Source organism: Eriocheir sinensis, chromosome 23 (assembly GCF_024679095.1).
Source record: "Eriocheir sinensis breed Jianghai 21 chromosome 23, ASM2467909v1, whole genome shotgun sequence".
Classification (NCBI taxonomy): domain Eukaryota; kingdom Metazoa; phylum Arthropoda; class Malacostraca; order Decapoda; family Varunidae; genus Eriocheir; species Eriocheir sinensis.
In genome coordinates, this window is record NC_066531.1 from 17818141 (window position 1) to 17841606 (window position 23466).

Below are 23466 nucleotides of genomic sequence, written 5' to 3' on the forward strand. Positions count from 1 at the left end.
AAGGTGACGGTCTGAGGAGGTGGAAGCATGTGATGGAGCGAAAGACTACTTTGGAGTGGTACAGGGAAAAGGAAGCCCCGCAGTGTGTCAGCTGGTATGATGGAAGCCTGGGTGGTGATCTTCTCTTCCAAGCTCGAGCGCAGTGTATGAATGTGAATGCAAGAAACTACAGGTGGTCTGAGTCCCGCAGCAAAGTGTGTCAGATGTGTGACAGGGGTGTGGATGAAACTGTCGTGCATGTGATACTGGTGTGTGGGAGGTACCGGAGAGAAAGGACGGAGATGATGAGGGTGGCACTGAGTGAGGTGGGCTGGGATGTGAATGGGAGGATTGCAAGGACAGAGAGGGAATGGATGCTGCTGCTGCTGGGACTGAGTGATGAAGCAAATGATAGAATTATAGAAGCCATGAAGAGTTTTCTGGAAAAGATGTGGTGTGCAAGAAATAGGGAATTGGAAGATTTGTAATGGATACTGCTTGTGTTGTTTTTATTTTTACAGGGTGTGCCGATACGAAGGCCTGACTCTCCAACGGGTCACCTGTACAGCAAGAGCAAGAGCAAGAGTGTGGTGGTGTAAACAAATCCTCGCTGCTGAGGTGTGTGAGTGTGTGTGGGCGTGGAAGTCACCTGATAACAACTACCACTGACGGGGCTCTAGAGGCTGTGGCCCCACAGCCTCTAGAGCCCCATAAAACACCCAAAAAGAAGAAGAAGTCGTGTGCAGTGGGCGTGTCTTGAGAGGCGAGGCGGAGGAAAGTGTAGTCTGGCATGTCTTGCTGACGGTCTTGGGGTGAGTGTGTCAGGGTGAAGGAGGGAGTAATGGCCGGTGTGTTGAGGTGACAGACGGATATTTCCTCCAACAATCGGGGCCAACTCATCACCACACCAGAGGCCACAGCCGGACACTAACAAAGCCCATCACAGAACAACACAGAGGGACCATTTCGGACAATTTACGGTTTCACCCAACCAGTGATTTTGTTACGTGGTTCACGTTTTCTGGTGATAGATGTAGTGAATTGTACGATTTTGTACCTAATTTCCATCGCAAATGTCTACTTTTCGAGTTATGCCTCTTTTCAAGGGATGACCTGCCCTCATGTCACTCCTCCTCGTGCCAGCTTCACCAATCCATCCATGTAATTTGCTCTTGGTCTTCCTCTTCCTCTTCTTCCTTCCACCATTCCAGTCGTAATCAAAGTCACCAGTCCTTCTCTCCCTATGGTAAAATTCTAGTGTTTGCCCATACTCCCCTCCCCCATACAAGCCTGGGGACCTGGTAGGAATGCGGGTTTGGTGGGGACACGAACTGTTGCATTCGCTTATTTTTGAGTGGGGGGGAGGTGGGGATAAAAAAAAAAACCTAGATCTAGGGAAAGTCCCTAAATTTAGGGAATTTTTCCTCCCACCACCACTAAAATAAGTGTTTGCGATGAATTTAGTGTTTCCCATACAAAAACCACGCACTCAGTGGATCCCCAAGCTTGTTTTGGGAGAGAAGCGTAGTGAACCCACCAAACGATGCTCACCTCACCATCTGGCGTGGCACCGGCGGCCATCTGTGCTCACATAAACCGCTTCCACCACACTCATGCCCTCTTTCTAGTAGGTTGTCACCTCATCGCAAGGTTTCTGTCCTCCAAGTAGAGTCCGTGGCACCAAACACAGTGTATCTTCATTGTTTATCACTGACATGAGTAAAACCACCGGCTAGCCGGGATCCATCCAACACCGCGCCCTTAACACTACTGCGGCTTGTGCAGGAAGTGCAGGCTCTCGAACCTCTTGCCCGAGCTCTTCGAACACGTGAATCCTTACTGACCGGATTTTGAATCTGCTTCACGGGCTCGTATTCCCAGTATACAAGGTGATTGTGGATGTTGACTCCGCGCCTCCAGAATATGATAATACGCCTCCATATATCATAGTAAAAAAAAAAAAAAATTACTTAGAAGTAAAGAAGCCAAATTAATCCCCTTCCCCCAACAATCTTGGGGGACCTGCGTGAACTCGGGGTATTTGGGTGGGGGAGCATATTTAAACTACTCCAACCGAACTTTATGACCTGCTAACCAAGGGGGGGCTGTGCCCCCCTCTGGACCCCCCCCCTCTTAAAGGTGCGTGTTCTAAAAAAATAATAACCACGCGTGGTGGACCTGGTCTCACATGCGTGAGCTAATGGCTAACTAAGCGTACCATCGCTAACCAAGCGTACCATCGGAAATAGTATTAGGTAAAGGTGCGTGTTCCAAAAAAAAATAAATAACCACGCGTGGTGGACCTGGTCTCACCTAGCGTATCATTGCTAACCGGATCGCTATAACGCTGCTCATATTGCAATGGCGTTGCCATGTAAACACATCGTGCGTATGTATAATATGCCCTCAAGTACAATATGGAGGCGTTATATCGTTTTCTCGAGGTGTGGAGTGATTTTCAATAACTACCTTATGGTTTCAGACGTTGTAAAAAAAATGGAATGTATGAAATTTCACATCTAAGTAATTGTAAGGAATTTCCTTACATCTAGGTATTTTCAACCCTCATAACTCAAAACTATACATTTATGACGATTTCATGTTTACCACCGCATCCCGAAGTCTCAATGGCCCCTAGCCAATTTTGGTTGCGAGGGGTGAGTGTGGGCAAACACTAGAATAATACCGATATGGGGCCGAAAAATTTCAGTCGTCTCCCTCTCACCGTTCTCATCAACTCTCTTCTCTTTCACCATCTCCAGAATGTGTCAACGTTTATAGATAAATGTGACCACCATGAGACTAGGAGTCAGAGAAGAGGCACCTTTGACGAGCACTGACAATAAACTATCACTAAAGGTAAAGGTGGGTGTGCCAGCCAGTTTTGTGGGAATTAGCTCGCAGCTGCAAAATAGCTCAGAGAGAGAGGTACAACTTACTTATTTGCTATTATATCAACCACCATTCACCATGCTGTCCTGAAGACTGTCTATCAACCATGACTTTAGAAGCACCGTCCAAATGAATCGTGAATGAGTTCCGGGGGATAGCATGAGCCAAGAATAGATGGATCTGGATTGATGATGCGCAGGGCACCTGTACAGGTGCATAACACACCACTATAAACAATTGCCTGCATGTGCCATCACGGGCTTGGGCCGACCACCAGGCCCCTGAAACAAGCCTACCGGTGCTACAAGCTAACACGTAAAAAAAATATCGTATTAAGCAGTCTTTGCCAGATAATTAACCACTATTTTGTATGCCAAGACAGTGCACGCCTTAGTGTTTCTTGTAGCTACTTTCTTTTGCACCCCTTGTGCTTTCTTCCTCACCAGAAAGACACCTAAAGATAAGCAAATATTAAGCTCTGTTTGCCAGATTATTAACCACTATTTTGTATTCCAAGATGGTGCAGGCCTTTTTGTTTCTTGTAATGTCTTTTTCACCCCTTGAGCTGCCTCCCTTACTGTAAAATGAATAAATGTTAACCCTGTTTGCCAGAATATTAAGCAGTATTTTGTATTCCAGGACAGTCCAGCGGTGAAGCCGAGTGCGTCCCGATGCAGCGTGGTGGCAGCCTCCTGCTGTGCGCCGGGCTGTAAGGGCAGGAACACTGTGGACTGCAAGCTCACCCTCCACATGTGAGTTACAGCGGACAACACCATTTAATTGGACACTATTACTTTTTTTGACTCTTACTTTTTATATTTTTTTACTTTTCCTTTTTTTACTTTTTTACACGAATACAGTGGATGCCACCACCACCGGCCTTTACTTTGACACTTTTATTATTTGTTTCCTGGATTAAGTAAGGCTCTCAAGAGGTTAACGACAGCCATCGGTTATTTAATCACACACAGCACGGTCCACACAGTTACAGCCATCGGTTATTTAATCACACACAGCACGGTCCACACAGTTACAGCCATCGGTTATTTAATCACACACAGCACGGTCCACACAGTTACAGCCATCGTTTATTTAATCACACACAGCACGGTCCACACAGTTACAGCCATCGTTTATTTAATCACACACAGCACGGTCCACACAGTTACAGCCATCGGTTATTTAATCACACAGCACGGTCCACACAGTTACAGCCATCGTTTATTTAATCAGACTCTTTCATGCCCCTAATTTGAATGTTTACATCAAATTTGGCAGATTCTGTGACTTGCCTGATGGAGTGCCTCCTATTGTCCTTAAAAACTGTGCTTCTGTGCTGACACCCTGCCTGGTCAAACTCTTTCGTCTCTGCCTATCAACATCTATCTTTCCTTCCTGCTGGAAGTATGCCTTTGTACAGCCTGTGCCTAAGAAGGGTGACCGTTCCAATCCCTCAAACTACCGCCCTATAGCTTTACTTTCCCTAAAGCTTCTGAATCAATCCTTAAATGAAAGATTCAAAAGCACCTTTCCACTTCTAACCTTCTGTCTGATCGCCAGTATGGGTTCCGCAAGGGGCGTTTTACTGGCAATCTTCTTGCTCTCTTAACTGACTCTTGGTCATCCTCTCTTAAGTAATCGGGTAGCCAAACAATTTTTTCTGGTAGATTTTGGTGTGTATTTAAGTAATATGGTAGCTAATCTTTTTTTCATGGTAGATTTTGGTGTGTTAAGAAATATGGTAGCTAAACTTTTTTTTTGGTAGATTTTGGTGTGTATTTAAGTAATTGGGTAGGCAAACTATTTTTTGTGGTAGATTTTGGTGTGTATTTAAGTAATTGGGTAGCCAAACTATTTTTTGTGGTAGATTTTGGTGTGTATTTAAGTAATTGGGTAGCCAAACTATTTTTTGTGGTAGATTTTGGTGTGTATTTAAGTAATTGGGTAGGCAAACTATTTTTTTTTGGTAGATTTTGGTGTGTAGCATTTAAGTAATTGGGTAGGTGAACTATTTTTTGTGGTAGATTTTGGTGTGTAGCATTTAAGTAATTGGGTAGCCAAACTATTTTTTGTGGTAGATTTTGGTGTGTAGCATTTAAGTAATTGGGTAGCCAAACTATTTTTTTTGGTAGATTTTGGTGTGTATTTAAGTAATTGGGTAGGCAAACTATTTTTTGTGGTAGATTTTGGTGTGTAGCATTTAAGTAATGAGGCAGCTGTTTCTGGCATACAACACCAGCTTATTCTAACATCCCTCCCTATCCTGAACCTCCGTTGGAATACACTGCAAGCCAAAAAATGTAACCTAACTCAGCCTAGCATGAATTACCTAACAGGGGACCTTGTCACCCCCCCTGTCTTCACATTTCATCTGAGGAAGGGGAATAAATTTAATCTAATGTAACCCCAGACATTTAAGGCTGTGGACACAACTCTTTTTCTTCTTCCACAGGTGTCAGGTTCCTGCACAGGTGAACGGAGGTGGAGTCACGGCTTTGGGGCGGCTTGCTAAAAAGGTACGTGTAATAATAATAATAATAATAATAATAATAATAATAATAATAAACGGTTTATTCAATTGCAGCAGCCATCAGGCGGAAAATTTACATATCATGAGTACAATTTTACTTCGCAAATGGAACAAGTACAAAAAGAAGGGGACGGGGATCGGGGGTCTGGTATGTGTGGGAGGGTTGGGGCGATGGAGCTTGGGGTGGGGGAGGAGGGGGGTGGGGGAGTGTAGTGCGGTGGTGCCGAGAGGGGGGGAAGGTGTGTTAATCCTGTGTGTGTGTGTGTGTGTGTGTGTGTGTGTGTGTGTGTGTGTGTGTGTGTTTTACCTGTTGTGTTAGGAAGTGAAGGTTTTCAGGTTTATTTTACACACACACACACACACACACACACACACACACATATTTATCGCTGATAACAAACCATCCGCTACTTATTTAAATAAATATCGGTATCTTCGTATTTTTGTAACTAGATCATCAACATTAAAACACTAGGTTATTTTTTTGTTAGACTCAAAATCAATATATCAAATTATTCACTGCCTCAAATTTGATATTCCATATTCACACACACACACACACACACACACACACATAACTTCCGCTGGGCCACACTGCAAGCTGAAAACATTTAGACTAACTCGAACGTGAACCTAATTTACGTAACACGCATTTTTTTTTTCCCCCAAACACTTAAAGCTACAGTCACACTGACTTCACGACCTGCTAACGACCACCTGCGACCTCAAAATGCTGCGATTCACACCCACCGCTCCCCGACCACATAGGTGGCAAAGTAGTCGTGCGACTGAACGGCTACCGGTGGTCGTTTAGTGTCCGTCCAGTGGGTGGCTGGACGGCAAGATTCACACCTTGGCCTCACACCTGGAGTCAGGCCAAGACGCCCACCATACGCTGACCGGTGGCCGACAGGCAAGGACCAGTACACGTCCTGTCGCAATGAGGACGGCGACCTCCCTTAACGAGCTGCAGCTGACGTGTTACAGTACATAATATCTTCACCCAGTTATATTACACATTTCCCATTCTTATTTCTGTAAATTATTTGTAAAAAACAGTTACTTATAAAGGTAATGAAAGTATCCTGTACTTCACTGCAGCAAAAGACGGATATTTGTGACCCCCCCGCCGCCCCCTATGTGCCGCAGACATGCAAAAAATGCTCCAAGCACTCTTGGTTTAACCTGTTGTTAGTATGTATGTAACATTACATTCGTTCTAAAGCATTTCCGTCACCCTGGGCAGAGCAGAAGATGAAATGAACAGTTCTTTTTGAAGTGAATAACAGCCAATAGCTTTACAGACTCTCATTGTTACTGGTGTGCACGTCATGTCCTGCAGTGATTTATTTTGGTTAGGCAGAGGTGACCCATACACACTTGGCCGTGTGTTTGACCTGTGGAGCAGGTTGAGTGGGGACGGAGCTTGGACGGGCTGAGGGGCGTGGGACGTCACTGCTCAGGAATGTACCTCATTTCCGGGCAAGGGTGGTTTGACCTACCACCAGTCGCCGCACAACTCGCCGTGTGGTGGAAGGCCGGACGTCAACCACGGCCAATGACAGATGAAAAGTGTACGGCGACCATCAGTGATCTCCTTCTCTCTGACGGCAACCAGACGGCGTCCGCTTGCCATCCGGTCGCCGTTCAACAGTTAATGGTCAGCTGTTGGCCACCAGTGGCAGTCCACTAGCCGTCCAGACGCAGTCCATTCGGCCACTGGACGGCAACCTTCTTTACGACTGGCAGCGACCTGAGAGGTCGGCTGGAGGTTTTAGAGCATGACCTAAAACCTCCATTGGTCGGGAGTGTTTCCCAAATGGTATTGGTGTGCTGGATATCCCTTCACTGGTAGCCTGGTAACATATAGTCCCATGCCTTTCTCTGCCTCTGTGGTGGATAGTGGAGTGTTTCCCATGTGGTATTGGTGTGCTGGATATCCCTTCACTGGTAGCCTGGTAACATATAGTCCCATGCCTTTCTCTGCCTCTGTGGTGGATAGTGGAGTGTTTCACATGTGGTATTGGTGTGCTGGATATCCCTTCACTGGTAGCCTGGTAACATATAGTCCCAGGTCTTTCTCTGCCTCTGTGGTGGATAGTGGAGTGTTTCCCATGTGGTATTGGTGTGCTGGATATCCCTTCACTGGTAGCCTGGTAACATATAGTCCCAGGTCTTTCTCTGCCTCTGTGGTGGCTAGTGGTGGCTTTCCCATGTGGTATTGGTGTGCTGGATATCCCTTCACTGGTAGCCTGGTAACATAATGGTCGCAGGTCTTACTCTGTGGTGGATAGTGGAGTGTTTCCCATGTGGTATTGGTGTGCTGGATATCCCTTCACTGGTAGCCTGGTAACATAATGGTCGCAGGTCTTACTCTGTGGTGGATAGTGGTGTGTTTCCCATGTGGTATTGGTGTGCAGGCCTTTACATTTTTCTTCATTGAATTGTAGCAGACACTTTTGTTCCATTCCTGTAGCTTGGTGAGGTATTCTGGTAGGAAATCCACAGTCTAGGGGTCACACTGCCCTAACCTAACGTGACCTCCTTAATGGGAGACTTTGAACCCCGCGACCCCTCGTTTTGACACTTAATCTGAGCATGACAAATTAAATCAAACTAACTTAACCTAACGTATCCTTATGTAACCTGCCTAATGTTTATTTATTTTTTTTTTTTTTTTGCCCCTTTAACTCACCCTGTTTTCACATTTCATCTCAGGCCTGTACTTTTGGGGGGGGGCTAGAGGGCTCTCTCTCTCTCTCTCTCTCTCTCTCTCTCTCTCTCTCTCTCTCTCCCAAAAAAATAATGTCCCCACATCCACAGGTCAGATGAGCCACAACGGGCGCAGGTCACAACAGGTCACCACATGCAGGTCGGAGGTCACACAGCCAGCGTCCACAACCTGACCCCTAAGAGTGGATACCAGCTGTCTGGAGTGGATACAGAAGTGGATTCCTTACAGCATCGGAACTCCCGTAAGAGGAGACGTAGGAAGCACGGCTGTGGAGGAGGAGGAGGAGGAGGAGGAGGAGGAGGAGGAGGAAGGGTTAGAAGAGGCATGGATTAAAGAGAAAATAAAGTAAATAAGAAAATGAGACGAAGGGATTGAGAGAGAGAGAGAGAGAGAGAGAGAGAGAGAGAGAGAGAGAGAGAGAGAGAGAGAGAGAGAGAGAGAGAGAGAGAGAGAGAGAGAGAGAGAGAGAGAGAGAGAGAGAGAGAGAGAGAGAGAGAGAGAGAGAGAGAGAGAGAGAGAGAGAGAGAGAGAGAGAGAGAGAGAGAGAGAGAGAGAGAGAGAGAGAGAGAGAGAGAGAGAGTGGACGAGAGAGAGAGAGAGAGAGAGAGAGAGAGAGAGAGAGAGAGAGAGAGAGAGAGAGAGAGAGAGAGAGAGAGAGAGAGAGAGAGAGAGAGAGAGAGAGAGAGAGAGAGAGAGAGAGAGAGAGAGAGAGAGAGAGAGAGAGAAAGTTTGAGTTATGGAAGGGAAGGAAGAGAGAGAGAGAGAGAGAGAGAGAGAGAGAGAGAGAGAGAGAGAGAGAGAGAGAGAGAGAGAGAGAGAGAGAGAGAGAGAGAGAGAGAGAGAGAGGAAGGAAGAAGAGAGAGAGAGAGAGAGAGAGAGAGAGAGAGAGAGAGAGAGAGAGAGAGAGAGAGAGAGAGAGAGAGAGAGAGAGAGAGAGAGAGAGAGAGAGAGAGAGAGAGAGAGAGAGAGAGAGAGAGGGAAGGGAAGAGAGAGAGAGAGAGAGAGAGAGAGAGAGAGAGAGAGAGAGAGAGAGAGAGAGAGAGAGAGAGAGAGAGAGAGAGAGAGAGAGAGAGTTTGAGTTATGGAAGGGAAGGAAGAGAGAGAGAGAGAGAGAGAGAGAGAGAGAGAGAGAGAGAGAGAGAGAGAGAGAGAGAGAGAGAGAGAGAGAGAGAGAGAGAGAGAGAGAGAGAGAGAGAGAGAGAGAGAGAGAGAGAGAGAGAGAGAGAGAGAGAGAGAGAGAGAGAGAGAGAGAGAGAGAGAGAGAGAGAGAGAGAGAGAGAGAGAGAGAGAGAGAGAGAGAGAGAGAGAGAGAGAAGTTTTGAGTTATGGAAGGAAGGAAGAAGAGAGAGAGAGAGAGAGAGAGAGAGAGAGAGAGAGAGAGAGAGAGAGAGAGAGAGAGAGAGAGAGAGAGAGAGAGAGAGAGAGAGAGAGAGAGAGAGAGAGAGAGAGAGAGAGAGAGAGAGAGAGAGAGAGAGAGAGAGAGAGAGAGAGAGAGAGAGAGAGAGAGAGAGAGAGAGAGAGAGAGAGAGAGAGACTTGCACACTTTTTTTTATATATTTATTTTATTTTATTTTTTAATTTTTTTTATTATTTCATATTCATAATTATTTCCTTCTTCCCTCCCCTTCTCCCTTTCCTCCTCCTCTTCTTCTTCTTTATATTTTTTCTTTCCTTATAATATAAATTTTCTTTTCATATATTTTCTTTTTCTTATTATTTTTCTTCTTCAACCTCCCCCTTCCCTTCCTTCCTTCTACTACCCTCCCCCCACCTCCCCCTCCTAACCCCTCCCTTACCCCATAGGTCAAGATCTCGGTCACCCTCGGAGTCTCGTCACTGGAAACTTCCCGAGGAGCTGCGTCGGCGCCTCACACTCCACCTCCAAGCTGACCCAGGACTGTCCCGAGCTGAGCTGCACGACATAACCTATGCTAGGATCGAACCCGCCCGCAACCTCAAGATCAAGTACGGGTCACCCAAGACTAGGAGACACCGTAGCCTTCGCCGATCTAAGAGGCGGGTGATTGGGGTCTGAAGGGGCTGTTTTTAGGGGCGAGAGGGCAGGGATAAGACTGTAGGGTTACTGTCAGTGCTGAGAGAAAAAAAAGAGACGGGTAATTTTGGGTCTGATTTTGGTGCCTGAGGGGGTGGAAAAGAGTAGAAGGGAAGGACAGGGGCTGAGAAGGAGTTGTCAGGGTGCTATGGGTTTAGTAATGGGCTGGTTTGGGGCTTTTTAGAGGGCTGCTTTAGGGCTGAGAGTGTAAGGCCACACAGAAAGTGAGGAAGCTAGCGAGAGCGGCGAGGCGAGTTTCTGTGGCCACACGAAAAGCGAGGCGAGGCGAAGGTTGTCATGGCAATGCGACTCCGCGGAGCAGTATAGCGCAGCAACACTACACACTCCTTGCCGGCACCCACCCCGTCGAGGAATGAGGTGGAAAATTTATATACACAGTTCCGTGCTTCACTTATTTGGCGTTTTATGAAAAATTTGTATACACCATCAGGAGGCTTTTCTCTATAAGATGGAATCGTTTATTTTAGTCTTTACTTGATAGCCGCTGCAAGTGGTAGCTATATGCACAGTGTGTTATAAACATTACGGACTGATTATTTAACTTCAACTCGTCATTATTTTATTTATTTATTTTTTTTTTTTTTACGTTGTTGCCTATTGCGCCAGTAGGCATCTTCCCAGTGGGGCCTGATGGTAGGCCCAAGGCTTCTTCCAGGTGGGGTCTGATGGTCGGCCCAGCCCGTTCTGGCGCAGGCGAGTGTTTATAGTGGCGCCATCTTGCATTGGCTCATGCTGTCCCCCGGAACTCGTTCTTGATTCACTTGGACGGCTTCCTCTAGAGTCCGGGTTGATGGGTGGTCTTCAGGACAGCATGTGGGTAGTTTTAAGCCACTCGGCGGTGACTGAAAAATCCGAGGTGGTAGCGTGGGGATTCGAACCCGCGTCGTCCATCACACGGTGAATGTGGGCCCAGTACGCTACCAGTTCAGCCACCGCCTACCCAGTTTATTCAGTTTATGTTTTATTGAGCTTTCACAAACATATTTGTAGTTATTTGAGTTCTACAATTGCTGCTGCGTCTAATTGTTTTAACCAAAATGTACTATCTAATGCATGAGTTGAGTTATGGCAAATACAGTAAACCCTGGTTATAACGGACCTGCTTTTAAAGGATTTTAGGTCAGAGGGTCACAGAGACCCACCGAGAGTAGATAGTTTTTTTGAGCCACCGCCTGGTAACTACAATAGCTCCTGTTGCCCACCTGCCCTCCTCCTGCTGCCCCATCCTTGGCTTACCACAGCCTATAGCTCCTGCTGGCCACCTGCCCCTCCTCCTGCTGCCCCATCCTTGGCTTACCACAGCCCATAGCTCCTGCTGCCCACCTGCCCCTCCTCCTGCTGCCCCATCCTTGGCTTACCACAGCCCATAGCTCCTGCTGGCCACCTGCCCCTCCTCCTGCTGCCCCATCCTTGGCTTACCACAGCCCATAGCTCCTGCTGCCCACCTGACCCTCCACCAGCTGCCCCATCCTTGGCTTACCACAGCCCATAGCTCCTGCTGGCCACCTGCCCTCCTCCTGCTGCCCCATCCTTCACTTACTGCAGTCTTTTCAGCCCACCTCATGAAATATTTTCCTCTTCGTGTCTCCATTCAAATGAAGAGCGTATTCACACCACAACAAAGTCTTGTGCATCAATCCAGGACGTAAAGGTAATGGAAAATAGCCAAGTGTTTGTGAGTGTTGGTACTGACACAAATAAGTGGGTTGAGGGGGCTAAGCCCCAAGGTCGGTGGCAAGGTTAAGTTATGTTTGGTCAGTAGATTTATTCTGCACGCAGTGAGGAAATACGCAGCGCGGGACTGGACATGGTATCGGCATGCGTGGTCCAATTGGCGGGCCTGTGTTGCGAGAAATACCTCCTTGCAGAAATAAGTCGCTCTGCTGTCCACCATGCATGTGCACTGTGGGAATGCACAGGAGGAAAAACATCAATTTGCCTGGTTTTGTTCTAGTTTGTCCACATGTGACCTTTGTGAGCAGTGAGTGAACTGTAGAAACTGTCAGCAAGTTAAACATCTCTTTGCGAGCTATCAGCGCTGCAGCTGCGGCGGGTGTAACACAGGCATGGAAAAGTCAATCATTAAAATATCGTGACAGAAAGAGTCAACAGATTAACACCTCGATAACTACAAACATTAAGAAGTTTTGTCTACCAGTGTGGAATTGGCACACTTGTAAAATTTCCCCGTAGCAATATGGCCCCCAGCAGGGCCCCACTGCCAGCTTCAGTGGCTCACAGTCCATCGCCAAGCGGCTACACAGACAACTTGCAGATAACACAATAAAAAAATATAGATATACCTACATTATTTGGTTCATTGGTATTATTTTACATTTTTTTTTTTCGCTGCTCATAACGGACTTTCAGCATTAACGGACTAAGGTCCGCCCCAATTAGTCCGTTATATCGAGGGTTTGCTGTAAAATGGAAGCATGTCTGTGATGTCACACCTGACCGAGCAATCTCGCGTGAGAAAAGTTAATCGTCAACTCTCCTCTCTTTCTCGCTGATCACCTCCAAGCTTTCTCGCCAGTACCTGCCAGTGTGGCCAACACCTCCATTGCTTATATTGTGTATTAAAGTTTCTTGCCCTCGCTCACTCTGTGGCCTAAGAGAAGGTAGGGGAATTTAGGGGCTGTTTTGGGACTGAAGGAGAAGAAGAGCGAAGGAAAGAGGCTGAAATGAGAGATACAGGGTGTTAGGATGCTATTGGTCTAAAAATGGACTGATTTAGGGCTGTTTAGGGGGCTGAGGGGACTGAGAAAGAGCATAGAGGAAAGGGAAGGGCTATAAGGTTGCTATTGGGGCTGAAAGATTGAGTGTAAGGGAAGGGCTGAGAAAGTGAGGGCTGATTATGGGTCTGAGAGAGAGGGTAGAGGGAAGGAAAGGGGCTGAAATGAGAGATAAAAGTGAGAAAGGGGGCTGCCAGGATGCTATGGGTTCAAGAAAAGGGTCCTTTTTGGCTTTGTAAGGCTGTTTAAGGGCTTGTATAGAGGGAAGAAAAGGGCTGTCATGAGAGGGGGCTGAGGTGGTGTTTGTAAGGAAGGGGCTGCCACAGGGTGAAGAAAATGAAGGGGCTGTGGCAATAAGGGAAGGAAGGGGCTGGAAAAGTGAAGGGAAGGGAAGGGAGGGGCTGGAAAAGTGAAGGTAAGGGAAGGAGGGCTGGAAAAGTGAAGGGAAGGGAAGGAGGGCTGGAAAAGTGAAGGAAGGAAGGAGGGCTGAAAAGTGAAGGGAAGGAAGGAGGGCTGAAAAGTGAAGGAAGGAGGGCTGAAAAGGAAGGAAGGGAAGGAGGGCTGGAAAAGTGAAGGAAGGAAGGAGGGCTGAAAAGGAAGGAAGGGAAGGAAGGAAGGAGGGGCTGGAAAAGTGAAGGAAGGAAGGAGGGCTGAAAAGTGAAGGGAAGGAGGGCTGGAAAAGTGAAGGAAGGAAGGAGGGCTGGAAAAGTGAAGGAAGGGAAGGAGGGCTGGAAAAGTGAAGGAAGGAAGGAGGGCTGGAAAAGGAAGGGAAGGAGGGGCTGAAAAGTGAAGGAAGGAAGGAGGGCTGGAAAAGTGAAGGAAGGGAAGGAGGGCTGGAAAAGTGAAGGGAAGGGAAGGAGGGCTGAAAAGTGAAGGAAGGGAAGGAAGGAGCTGGAAAAGTGAAGGAAGGAAGGAGGGCTGAAAAGGAAGGAAGGGAAGGAGGGCTGGAAAAGTGAAGGAAGGGAAGGAGGGCTGGAAAAGGAAGGAAGGAAGGGAGGGCTGAAAAGTGAAGGAAGGAAGGAGGGCTGAAAAGTGAAGGAAGGAAGGAGGGCTGGAAAAGTGAAGGAAGGAAGGAGGCTGGAAAAGTGAAGGGAAGGGAAGGGAGGGGCTGGAAAAGTGAAGGGAAGGGAAGGGAGGGGCTGGAAAAGTGAAGGGAAGGGAAGGGAGGGGCTGGAAAAGTGAAGGGAAGGGACGGGAGGGGCTGGAAAAGTGAAGGGAAGGGAGGGGCTGGAAAAGTGAAGGGAAGGGAAGGAGGGCTGGAAAAGTGAAGGAAGGGAAGGAGGGCTGGAAAAGTGAAGGGAAGGGAAGGGAGGGGCAGTTACAAAAGGTGGCTGAGAGAGAGGCTGGTGGAGGAGGCGGTGGCTGAGTGGATAGTGTGACGGTGCTGCGTTCAGGACGACGCGAGGTCAATCCCCGCCCGGTGCCACAAGCTGGGATTTTTGAGCCACCGCCGAGAGGCCTAAGACTACCCACATGCTGCCCAGAAGACCACCTATCAACCCGGACTCTAGATTCTAGGATTAAAGATGAGCTCCAGGGGGCAGCATGAGCCAGTGTAAGATGGCGCCACTATAAACACTTGCCTGCGCCACAACGGGCTGGGCCGACCATCACTGACACGAAGGAAGGCCTACCGGCGCAACAGGCGTAGACGTCAAAAAATAAAAAATAAAATAAATCAAAAATCAAAACAAGGCAAGGTTGGAGCACTGGGATAAGTGTACACACTTTAACAAGGAGAAATCTGCCACAAACATTATGACGGGAATGTTTACATGGATTTACAGGTCATGAGAGGTCAGGAACAGGATGTTAAGTCAAGGGCTAAAGGGACACACATATATATTGCTGAAAAAACACAGACTGAGACTTTGAAATAAATTGGTTCACAAAAAATAAGTGTGTGTGTTTGTATGTGTGTAATACACCACGGCCTGATCACGTGTTGGACTCGTAATCGCCAGCAAGGACCCTCCAGACATGACCAAGTCCTCCTAAAGTCCTAAAATCCTTGATCATAAACCTACATTATAAAACAAAAACAAACCAATTACATTATTATTATTATTATTATTATTATTATTATTATTATTATTATTATTATTATTATTATTATTTCAGCAATTCCATCGATTGCAAGGCCAGTCCTCCCATTGATGGTGAGAGCCCCTGCCCCCTCTCCCTGGGCCCCCACACCAGTGCCACGCTGCCCAGGCCCCCTAAGGTGAGTGCCAGGTGGTTTGGTCTGGGGCACTAACATTAGAATTTATGGTAATTTTTTTTTATTATTTACTCTTATTTTGCTGGAGGAGGTGGTGGTGGTGGTGGTGGTGGTAATACTGTATTCTTAAGGAGTGAAGGGGGGGGGGCTCCACTCACTCTGGAATAGCTTAAGTTAGGCTACCATATATATATATATATATATATATATATATATATATATATATATATATATATATATATATATATATATATATATATACATAGATATATATATATATATATATATATATATATATATATATATATATATAGATATATATATATATATATATATATATATATATATTTTTTTTTTTTTTCAACAAAGGAGGCAGCTCAAGGGCACAAAAAAAGAAAACAATTATAATAAAAAAGCCTCCTAGTCGCTGCTCCCAAAAGAGAATTAAAAGTGGTGGCCGAAAGAAAGATCAATTTCGGGAGGAGAGGTGTCCTGATACCCTCCTCTTGAAAGAGTTCAAGTCGTAGGCAGGAGGAAATACAGATGAAGGAAGATTGTTCCAGAGTTTACCAGCGTGAGGGATGAAAGAGTGAAGATGCTGGTTAACTCTTGCATAAGGGGTTTGGACAGTATAGGGATGAGCATGAGTAGAAAGTCGTGTGCAGCGGGCCGCGGGAGGGGGGGAGGCATGCAGTTAGCAAGTTCAGAAGAGCAGTCAGCGTGGAAATATCGATAGAAGATAGAAAGAGAGGCAACATTGCGGCGGAATTTAAGAGGTAGAAGACTATCAGTATGAGGAGGAGAGCTGATGAGACGAAGAGCCTTAGCCTCCACTCTGTCCAGAAGAGCTGTGGGAGTGGAGCCCCCACACACACGAGATGCATACTCCATACGAGGGCGGACAAGGCCCCTGTATATGGACAGCAACTGTGCAGGGGAGAAGAACTGGCGGAGACGGTACAGAACGCCCAGCCTCGAGGAAGCTGATTTAGTAAGAGATGAGATATGAAGTTTCCAGTTGAGATTTTGAGTTAAGGATAGACCGAGGATGTTTAGTGTTGAGGAAGGTGATAGCTGGGTGTTGTCAAAGAATAGGGGATAGTTGTTTGGAAGATTGTGTCGGGTGGATAGGTGGAGAAACTGTGTTTTTGAGGCGTTGAAGGGCACCAGGTTCTTCTTTGCCCCAATCGGAAATAATAGTAAGGTCTGAGGCATTCTGCAGCCTCCAGCCTTGAGTCGTTAAGTCCCTGTAGGGTGGGTCTTCTATTAAAATAAGTTGAGTAATGCAGAGTGGAATCATCGGCGTAGGAATGGATAGGACAGTTCGTTTTGGAAAGAAGATCATCAATGAACAACAGAAAAAGAGTGGGAGATAGGACAGAACCCTGTGGGACACCACTGTTAATAGATTTAGGGGAAGAACAATGACCGTCTACCACGGCAGAAATAGAACGGTCAGAAAGGAAACTGGAGATAAAGGTACAGAGAGAAGGATAGATACCGTATGAGGGTAGTTTGGAAAGCAAAGATTTGTGCCAGACCCTATCAAAAGCTTTTGATATGTCCAGCGCAATAGCAAAAGTTTCACCGAAACGGCTAAGAGAGGATGATCAAGAGTCAGTTAAGAAGGCTAGGAGATCACCATTAGAACGCCTTGCGGAACCCATACTGGCGATCAGACAGAAGGTCAGAAGTAGATATGTGCTTATGAATCTTCCGATTAAGTATTGATTCAAAAGCTTTAGAAAGACAGGAAACTAAAGCTTTAGGACGGTAGTTTGAGCGATTGGCACAGGCTGTATGTAGGTGTATTTCTAGCAAGAAGGAAAGGTAGATGTTGAAAGGCAGAGGCAAAAGAGTTTGACCAGGCAGGGTATTAGCACAGAAGCACAGGTCTTAAGGACAATCGGAGGCACTCCATCAGACTCCTAAGCCTTCTGATGATTGAGGCCAGAGAGGGCAGAGAAAACATAATTTTGAAGAATCTTTATAACAGGCATAAAGAAGTCAGAGAGGGGATGAGTAGGAGGAATATGCCCAGAATCGTCCAGAGTGGAGTTTTTAGAAAAAAGTTTGAGAGAAGAGTTCAGCCTTAGAGATAGATGAGACGGCAGTGTTGCCGTCAGGACTGAGGAGTGGAGGGAAAGATGAAGAAGTGAAGTTGGAGGAGATGTTTTTGGCTAGACGCCAGAAGTCACGGGAAGAGTTAGAGAAAGCAAGGTTTTGACATTTTCTATTAATGAAAGAATTTTAAGGTTAGTCGGAGAATAGATTTGGCACGATTTCGGGCAGAAATGTAAAGTTCATAATTAGCATTAGTTTGAAGGCTCTGGTACCTTTTGTGAGCTACCTCTCTATCATTGACAGCACGAGAACAAGCGTGATTAAACCAAGGCTTTTTAGCGTGAGGAGTAGAGAAAGAACGAGGAATGTATGCCTCCATTCCAGAGACAATCACCTCTGTGATGCGCTGAGCACACACAGAGGGTCTGTCTCCTGGAAGCAATAATCATTCCACGGAATGGAAAAGTACATCCTCAGGTCGTCCCACCGAGCTGAAGCAAAATGCCAGAAGCATCGCCTCTTCGGTGGGTCCAGAGGGTGTACAGGAGCGATAGGACAGGATGCAGAAATAAGATTGTGATCGGAGGAGCCCAACGGAGAGAACAGTTTGACAGAATAAGCAGAAGGGTTTGAGGTAAGGAAGAGGTCTAGAATGTTGGGCCGGTCTCCAAGACGGTCGGGAATACGTGTAGGGTGCTGGACCAACTGCTCTAGGTCGTTGAGGATAGCAAAGTTGTAGGCTTGTTCACCAGGATGGTCAGTGAAAGAGGATGAAAGCCAAAGCTGGTGGTGAACATTGAAATCTCCTAGGATGGAGATTTCAGCGAAGAGAGAGTGGGTCAAGATGTGCTCCACTTTAGAATTCAAATAGTCAAAGAATTTTACATAGTTGGTAGAGTTAGGTGAGAGATAAACAGCACATATGTATTTAGTAATAGAATAGAAGTTTAATGAGAAACCTTATTATTTGATCGTTTCTTAATCAATAAAACGCAAAGTAACGCCAGTAACTGTCCATTCGCTTCATGTCATACTGTGCGTGTGTGTTAATAACTGCAGAAGACAGTTCATGGAATGATCCAATATATATATATATATATATATATATATATATATATATATATATATATATATATATATATATATATATATATATATATATATATATATATATATATATATATATATATATATATCGCCTAAATCTGAACAATGTATAACAACTGTTTTGCAAAGATAAGCACACGACGTGAGCTAAATCATTTCAAGGTTGTCTTCAGTACTGAAGACAACACATGACATTCGCAGTCGCATTTTTTAAAGCAAATGAATGTATAATTGTAATTCAGGTACTGCTACGTTATTTTACCGTGTTTTACATCACAAGGTATTATAGATTATCATTAAAAGGGAACATTATAACATAAACAATAAATACACATCACTTCCGTTACCTTCAAATGCTCCCGTACGAAACATTTTGAGAGCGGCGACATCACTTCATATCGCGACTGTACACAAACTAAACATTAATTAAGATATTTACAACAGAATGGAATGAAAGTGTGTGTGTGTGTGTGTGTGTGTGTGTGTGTGTGTGTGTGTGTGTGTATTTACCTAGTTGTATTTACCTGTCCAGTTTCTCCAATCCCTCTTGTATCCTGTACAATGCTATTAGGTCCCCTCTCTCTCTTCTGCTCTCCAGTGTTGTTAGTCCCAATTTCTCCAGTCTTTCTTCATAAGTATGTTCTCTCAGAGTTTCCGGTAATTTAGTTTCTGCTCTTTGTATTCTTTCCAACTTTCTAATTTCTTTCTTGTGTGTGTGTGTGTGTGTGTGTGTGTGTGTGTTCATAAATTATTGATACACATGAGCACAAAATCCTGCTGAGCTATCTTTAATATTTTTAGAGCTAGCTCACAAAACGTCCAAACTTTTTCAGACCTGGCGGCCGTCAAGTTTTCCCTCCTGAGCTGCCGGTGTTGGTGGTGCCCAGGCTGGAACACTCCCCGCCCAGGGCTACGCCAACCTGAGGAGGCACAGCAAGACTTCTCCTGGCTTATAAGGTATTGGTGGTAGTAGTAGTAGTAGTAGTTGTAAGCCAAGATGTATATAATAACTGTTTGTGGTTTTGTTAGGGTACGTTAGGTTTAGGGTCACCTTAGGGTATAAATCAACACAGAATGACCTCACTTTGTTGTATAAAATGTCTTGTTAGTAAGGAAGCATGTATGAATTTTCTGAGTCAAGACCTGTAGTAACTGTTTAGGGTTTTGTTAGGTTAGTTAAGTTTAGTGTATCTTGAAACACTATGACAGCCAGCACCTTATGGTATAAATCAACACAGAATGACCTCACTGTGTTGCATAGAAAGTCTCATTAGCAAGGAAGCATAGATGAATTTTCTGAGTCAAAACCTGTTAGTAACTGTTTAGGGTTTTGTTAGGTTAGGCTAGTTAAGTTTAGGGTATCTTGAAGTGCATGACAGCCAACTGTTCAAGTAATCTCATACAAGCAAGCATATCAACCTGGTAGCAGTGATGGGCCAAATTTGTGGCTTTACCGTGTAGCAGCGACGGGCCAAATTTTGGCTTTACCGTGTAGCAACGACGGGCCAAATTTGTGCCATGACATAAACCCCCCAAAATAGATGATGCATAAACTGAACACAAATGCTTTGATATACATTATGAAATGGTTTGTGTGAGTGATGATTTTTTCCCATTTTTCTCGCTCAGAGGGACCATTAAGAAACATGATCCCCGCTGCTGCCACCACCACCGGGTAACATGTGCCGGCGACGATCTGTTCACACGTCACTTGCCGCAGCGTTGAGGCGGGATGCAGCGTGCTCTGAGGCCACCCCGGGCAGGAGGCAAGATGTGACCTCCTGCACCAAACCTTTGACCTCTATTCAGGAGCAGTAAGTAGCGGGCTTTTTTTTTATATATATTTTTCTTTACGCCCTTGAACTGTCTCCTTAGCTGTAAAAAAAAAAAACCCTGACTCATTGCCGTCCTGGAGTGAACAGACTGTGATCCAGGTGAAGGTATTACTCGGGTAACTTATTGTGTGTTGCCGGCGAGAAAATGACTCATCCTCACTCTGCTCTGAGTCTATTATGGAACATTATCTCTCTCTCTCTCTCTCAGGGCCCACATATCGACCGCCACACGTATTTGACCAGGCTTTCCTAGGAGTTGTGGGCATTTCCAGGGGTAGTTTTGTGACCCTTCCTCTGTACTGTGAACCTAAAGAAACACACATTTGACCAGGCTTTCCTAGGAGTTGTGGGCATTTCCAGGGGTAGTTTTGTGACCCTTCCTCTGTACTGTGAACCTAAAGAAACACACATTTGACCAGGCTTTCCTAGGAGTTGTGGGCATTTCCAGGGGTAGTTTTGTGACCCTTCCTCTGTTCTGTGAACCTAAGGAAACACATTTGACAAAGGTTTCCTAGGAGTTGTGGGCATTTCCAGGGGTAGTTTTGTGACCCTTCCTCTGTACTGTGAACATAGGAAACACACATTTGACAAGGCTTTCCTAGGAGTTGTGGGCATCTCCAGGGATAGTTGTGTGACCCTGGTGGTAGTGTGACCCTTCCTCTGTACCATGAACCTAAGGAAACACACATTTGCCAAGGCTTTCCTAGGAGTTGTGGGGGCATTTCCAGGGGTAGTTTTGTGACCCTGGTAGTAGTTTGACCCTTCTTCTGTACTGTGAACCTAAGGAAACACATTTGACCAGGCCTTTCCTAGGAGTTGTGGGCATTCCCAGGGGTAGTTTCGTGACTCTGGTAGTAGTGTGAACCTTCCTCTGTACCATGAACCTAAGGAAACGTACATTTGACCAGGCTTTCCTAGGTGTTGTGGGTATTGCCAGGGGCAGTTTTGTGACCCTGGTGGTAGTTTGACCATTCCTTTGTACCATGAACCTAAAGAAACACATATTTGCCAAGGCTTTCCTAGGAGTTGTGGGCATTTCCAGGGGTAGTTTTGTGACCCTGGTAGTAGTTTGACCCTTCCTCTGTACCGTGAACCTAAGGAAACACACATTTGACTAGGCTTTCTTAGGATTTGTGGGCATTTCCCGAGGTAGGTGTGTGACCCTGGCATAGCTGGGCGTTATCGCGATAAGTTATCGCAATACTTTATCGCTGATAACAAAATTGGGTTATCGGCCATCCGCTACTTATTTAAGTATATATCGGTATCATCGTTACTTTTGTAACCAAACTAGTGATAATCGATACTTTTTTCTGCCTCAAAAAAAAAAAAAAAAAAAAAGCGTTGTCTCCTCCCTACACGTGGCGCCCGGTGTTGTGTGAAAAAAACTTTGGGGTATGAAATATCTTCAGTGAAGAGATTTCATACTTAGATCATCAACATTAAAACACTAGCTTATATTTTTATGTTACTCAAAAATCAATATATCAAAGAGAAAAATCATTTAACTTTGCCCCCAAAATGATTATTCACTGCCTCAAAGTTGATATTCCATATTCGTTTGTGAGCATGCCATGGTATTGAAGGCACCCGGTGTTGTGTTATTTGGTGTCCCATCGTCAAAGTTTACAAACACTGGTCTCTCGTGAACTGTTCAGACCAGTAAGTGTAGCCCTGTACAGTCTCACAAAGCTTTTTAACACATTAAGAGTTGCTGGAAGGCTGAATCAGACATACAGTACCACCATCCTCGCTGTTTCTAGAACGACACTCTGTACATATAAATACAGTACTGTATGTCTGATTCAGCCTTCCAGCAACTCCTAATTATGGTTAAAAAGCTTTGTGAGACTGTACAGGTCTAGGCTTGCTGGTCTGAGCATGCACAGTTCACGAGAGACCAGTGTTTGTAAACAAAAGTGCCAGCTTTTGACGGTGGGGACGCCAAATAACACAACACCGGTTCAGGCGTTTCTAGTATTACTGTCCATAGGTACGTGTCAACGTGTGGTTTTCAGGTTTTGTAAATTTTCTAAAATACTGATAATGAAAATTTGAAGTCATCTATGTTTTTTATTTGAAATATCAATAATATCGTTTTTGTCTATCGGAATTGTGGATTTATATCGGGTATCGGTTATCGCCTATATTTGTTTCTCCAGTTAACGAATATCGGTTATCACCGATAAGGTTTTCCATTATTGGTTATCGGGAATAAGATTTTCTGTTATCGTGCCCAGCTATGGACCCTGGTGGTAGTGTGACCCTTCCTCTGTACTGTGAACCTAAAGAAACACACATTTGACCAGGCTTTCTTAGGATTTGTGGGCATTTCCTGGGGTAGGTGTGTGACCCTGGTGGTAGTGTGACCCTTCCTCTGTACCGTGAACCTAAAGAAACACATATTTGGCAAGGCTTTCCCTAGGAGTTGTGGGCATTTCCCAGGGTAGTTGTGTGACCCTGGTGGTAGTTTGACCCTTCCTCTGTACCATGAACCTAAGGGAACACACATTTGACCAGGCTTTCCTAGGAGTTGTGGGCATTTCCCGGGGTAGTTGTGTGACCCTGGTGGTAGTGTGACCCTTCCTCTGTACCATGAACCTAAGGGAACACACATTTCACCAGGCTTTCCTAGGAGTTGTGGGCATTTCCCGGGGTAGTTGTGTGACCCTGGTGGTAGTGTGACCCTTCCTCTGTACCATGAACCTAAGGAAACACACATTTGACCAGGCTTTCCTAGGAGTTGTGGGCATTTCCCGGGTTAGGTGTGTGACCCTGGTGGTAGTGTAACCCTTCCTCTGTACCGTGAACCTAAGGAAACACACATTAGAACTCAATCTACATCCGTTTTGGCCCTGGGAGGTGGTTGGTGTGAGGGTCTGAACCAGGCTCACCAGCAGGGACTTGGCACGACACACTACAACTTGTGACTATAATTTAGCCTCTAACTGCTGCTGCTGCTGCGGTCATAACTTTGGGGTGTAACAGAGATGTTTTTTGTGTGTGTGAGGAGGAAGAGGAAGAGGAAGGAAGATTATAGATTTTCCTTTTCAGATGTGGAGGTAACTCTCTCTCTCTCTCTCTCTCTCTCTCTCTCTCTCTCTCTCTCTCTCTCTCTCTCTCTCTCTCTCTCAGGAATGAGAAAATAGATTAATTTTTATATACTTTTATTATTATTATTATTATTATTATTATTATTATTATTATTATTATTATTACAGATCTCACAACTGATGGAAGCTGGGACGGAAAGTTGCTGAAATGTGGTAAGCTACAATTTCCTCTTTCAACCATG

The 23466-nt window shown here is 45.4% G+C and overlaps 2 long non-coding RNA genes across 2 annotated transcripts; one reads left to right on the top strand and one right to left on the bottom strand.

The window, feature by feature from the left end:
* Positions 1 to 12252: 12252 nt before the first annotated feature.
* On the top strand, positions 12253 to 14843 carry LOC127002526 (uncharacterized). The gene is made up of 2 exons (XR_007756316.1): positions 12253 to 13359; positions 14243 to 14843. It is a non-coding gene; the product is annotated as an uncharacterized LOC127002526 (long non-coding RNA).
* A 5606-nt stretch (positions 14844 to 20449) lies between these two features.
* On the bottom strand, positions 20450 to 23393 carry LOC127002525 (uncharacterized). Its single transcript, XR_007756315.1, has 2 exons — positions 22668 to 23393; positions 20450 to 20844 (listed from the first exon to the last, which is right to left on the bottom strand). It is a non-coding gene; the product is annotated as an uncharacterized LOC127002525 (long non-coding RNA).
* Between the last annotated feature and the right edge of the window lie 73 nt (positions 23394 to 23466).